General features: G+C 40.1%; 1 long non-coding RNA gene across 1 annotated transcript in view; it reads right to left on the bottom strand.

Moving 5' to 3' along the window:
* LOC126404395 (uncharacterized) overlaps positions 1 to 192 on the bottom strand; it is a 2,134-nt gene extending 1,942 nt beyond the window's left edge. Inside the window, exon 1 of the long non-coding RNA XR_007571460.1 lies at positions 144 to 192. This is a non-coding gene — a long non-coding RNA (uncharacterized LOC126404395). The remainder of the gene's footprint in view (positions 1 to 143) is intronic.
* Positions 193 to 4,130: the final 3,938 nt, after the last annotated feature.

The raw sequence follows: 4,130 nt of genomic DNA, 5'->3' as shown, positions 1-4,130 counted from the left end.
AAAGCCTGGTTGTAAAAACAGCGTCAGATGATGGTGGTGGTAAAAGCAAGTGTGATGATGAAGCTGTGAAGATGTGGCACTGACCCAACCGACCCTACTCTCCCCTAGAACACACTAAACAATGAATAAACATCAACACTCACCGTGTCTCACACCACCTGTCTTCCTCTCACTGCTCTGTGCAGTTTAACAGTCTGAACACACCACTGACTTTAGACTTTCACTTTTGCTCTTCCTCTCTGTTGCTCACGGGAAATTATTTATCGCGAGTAACACAGAGACTTGAGACTCTGCTGAGAGTCGAGCTTTGGGACTCTTCAACAGTCTCTGTTATTAGGATTATTATTATTTTGCATCATAAATCAACACCTACTTCAAATATTTCTGAGAGCATATGAGAATATGAAAAGGTCATTTGGAAACTATACCTGAGCCTCCAATAACTACACAAGAAAAATGCATTCATTTAAAGCATGGTGGGAAACTGAAGGTAATCCGACCATCACACAGGAAGAATGGGAGGAGATATATCTCTCCACTCTGGAGAGAATCTAGCCGGAAGAATGTCATGTGTTACTTTTAAACTCCTGCCCACAGAAAATCTCTGTCAGACTAAACGGAGTGTTGGCGATCATGTGGGGACAAAGATTTAAATGTCGTATCTTTTGGGGGTTCCCCTCGGTTGCTCCTTTTTGGACTAAATACATGGCATTCTTGAGACTGTTGTTTGTTTTTTAATCAAAATAACCTTTAATGTTGAAGCGATGCACCTGAGTAGATTGGAGGAATTCAAATGGAGGAAAAAGGATAAATATCTGATGAGAATATTATTGGAGGCATGGAAGAAAGAAAAGATATAGCTGAGTATTGATGAATGGATCAACTTGGTATATAATATTTGTAATGGACAGATTCTGAGAACTGGACCAAATGGTTAGTGTAGACCTGATGTTGTCCCTGAATGTATGCCTTGATTCAACATCTTTGTAAGCTCAGAGACCAGATGAAACCTCAGGAGCTATTTGTCTTTATTGTCTGAGCCCACTAGATGGCGCTCTTGGATTACAGAAAAAGGCTCATGGAAATGCAGTTCACTGCTTTCAACCCTTTGTTGAATGAAGAGCTCCATCTAGTGGGCTCAGGAAGTAAAGAAAATGGATCACGAGGCTTCATTTAAACATCATTCTGTAAATCAGTCTCCTCGACTCATTAGACCTGTCGACATGAAGAACAGCAAGAGGAAGTGCTATTTCACCAACTGTGTCACATCAACATCGGAGGTTCTCCAACAGAGCAGCTGTCATCACACACAGCTGTGGATATTCATGGTGTCTGTACCACTAAGGGCTGATTTCTAGTTGTGTGTAGGCTTCATGCAGAGGCCATGTACAAAACACTAGGGGGCGGAGGGTTACTGAGAAGTGCTGTAAAGTTTGATCTAAAACACACCTATAACACACATTAAACACACATTAAACATGACTTTATGGTGCCAATATCAAACACAAGTTCACAGGTCGGCTTCATTATAACTCATCATTTTACACTGCATCTCAGGCTCAACATACTCAGAGTTATCACTAATCCTGCTTTCTGAAATAGAGCCCTGGTCACATTGGTAAATGAACCTGATAACGTGCACATATCAACATGTATACATGAATATTTGGAGGTGAGCGAGGGACGCCTGGAGCAAATCTTTCTTTTAAAAAGAAGAGTACTCAGGAGACAATTTACAGAAAACAAATGTCAGACATTTTCAAAGAATGTTAAGTATATACAGGATCACAGGAAGACACTGAGAGGGAAATCATCATGCAGTCCTTTCGGAGCCAATGTTTCAACAGTATCTTACAAATACTATGATGAAAACTCTGTGTGTGTGTCTGTTCCACGTTTTTCTCCTCACTGACTTGGTCAATCCATGTGAAATTTGGCACAGTGGTAGAGGGTCATGGGAGGATGCCAATGAAGCAATATTACATCAATTGGCCAAAGGGGGGCGCTATAGCAACTGATTGAAATTGCAAAATTTGAATGGGCATATCTCATGCCCCGTATGTCGTAGAGACATGAAACTTTGCACAGAGATGCCTCTCCTCATGAGGAACACATTTGCCTCAAGAACCCATAACTTCCGCTTATATAGATTTTCCGCCATTTTGAATTTTTTGAAAAACACTTCAAATGGATCTCTTCCTAGGAAGTTTGAGCGATCTGCATGAAACTGGGTGAACATAATCTAGGGACCAATATCTAAAGTTCCCTCTTGGCAAAAGTTGGAAAACTTACTAAAACTGAGCTTCTATAAGGCAATGAATATTGCGGAGGGCGTGGCTCATCACATAAAGGTGTATAACATCTCAAGGGTTTCACCCATCACCACGCAACTTTGTAGGCATATGACCACACATAATCTGAGGGGACCCCTCCATTATTGACCCCATCAAACAAAATGGGGGCGCTAGAGAGCTAATTTCTTATCTAGGCCTAACCGCAATATGGATTTTTACTAAACTTGGTAGATATGTAGAACAGGACGCCTCAAGGTGACTGGAGAAATTTAACTGTAATTGGCAACTGGGTGGCGCTATAACAACAGGAAAATGCTTGAAAATGGCTAAAATGCAACCAATCGCTGTGGCTCCCCCTGTGGCTGTATGACTAAGTCATTGTATGGTATGCTGTGCACTCAATGGGTATGGACTAGTAAATCCAATTTTTATTTATTGTATTTAACCTTTATTTAACCAGGAAGGGTCCCACTGAGTTCTTCCAGGGAGTCCTGACCAAGACTGGCAGCAAAAGTTACAAGTACACAAAAGACAATGGACACATACTAAAACCACAAAAACACAAGTCTCGCATACTAAACATACTAGAACACAAAGTCAGTGAGAACACATTACACTCAGTCAGGCACAAGGTAAAACAGACATACTATTGAAAGGCACCAAGTGAGAAGCAGTGACACTGTTCAGTAATGGTTGATTTTAAAAGGTTTTTAAATATGTTGAAAGGTGGAAAGATTTAAGGTGTTTTGGAGTTCATTCCAGGCGTATGGTGCATATGAAGAGAAAGCTGTTTTACCAAGTTCTGCTCTTGTTGAAGGAGTGGTTAATAGTATTTTGTCTGATGAACGTGTGCTGTGAACGCTAGTATGATATGTAAGCAGATTTAAAATGTAGAGAGGTAATAAGGTAATAAGCCTCTTGCTGTCGCTAACTCCAAATCCTGCTTCGCAGTCCAGGCCTCAGGTTATGTCATCACTGTTCAGCAGTCACTGCACATGCGTTCTATAGTTGTGACTATTTCCCTCCACTAGATGTCACCACATCATCATCTACATTTGTATGTTTTCTGCAGACTCACTGTAAATAATTCACTGACTCAGATCCTGTCGTGAAGCAAACCACACTGTAAAAAAGGATCAGTTAAAAGTAAAAGTCACGCACACAAAACCACTTACAAAAAAGGGGCCAGCAAAATGTACTTATCATATCAAAAGTGAAAGTAATGATAGTGCAGTGAATGTTTCATGCTGTCTGTCTTTCTCTGTCTGATGTCTCTGGATTTATATTCCTGCTGCATTAATGCCTGTGATGCATTTTAACTCCTTTCTTTACTGTTGGCGAGTTTAATCTACAGCAATGCATCATATTCTATAAGATCATCATATGTTAGCAGCGTGGCTGTCCTGTGAGAACCATGTATATCTAATAAGTCAGATAAAGAGCCTGTTTTCAGCTTTGTGACGACGACTTTTCAAACTGATTCCAGAGAGTTTTTAATTTGTTGATTTAGCTTAAAAAGAAGGGGATATTTTGTTAACATAAAAGGAACACTTCATCCTTGAGTTTATCACAAACATTCAACATCAACACATCTGGAGATGCATGGTTTTCACTGGACAAGAAGGGGATGAGAAACTGTCATCTGTAAAGTGACTGCAGCTGTCAGACAGATAGTGCAGTGAAAGAACAGTATCTATTTAGTGGAGCAGAAGTGAAAAACAGCATAAATAAATCGAAACACTGAAGTAAAATACTAGTAAATACAGTACATTCAACCACCGCAGTTACATCCTATCTGATTACATCGAAAGTGAAAGTAATTTCCTGGATATGCTC

This window comes from Epinephelus moara, chromosome 17, assembly GCF_006386435.1.
Source record: "Epinephelus moara isolate mb chromosome 17, YSFRI_EMoa_1.0, whole genome shotgun sequence".
Lineage (NCBI taxonomy): Eukaryota > Metazoa > Chordata > Actinopteri > Perciformes > Serranidae > Epinephelus > Epinephelus moara.
This window is presented reverse-complemented; position numbering and strand designations above follow the sequence as displayed.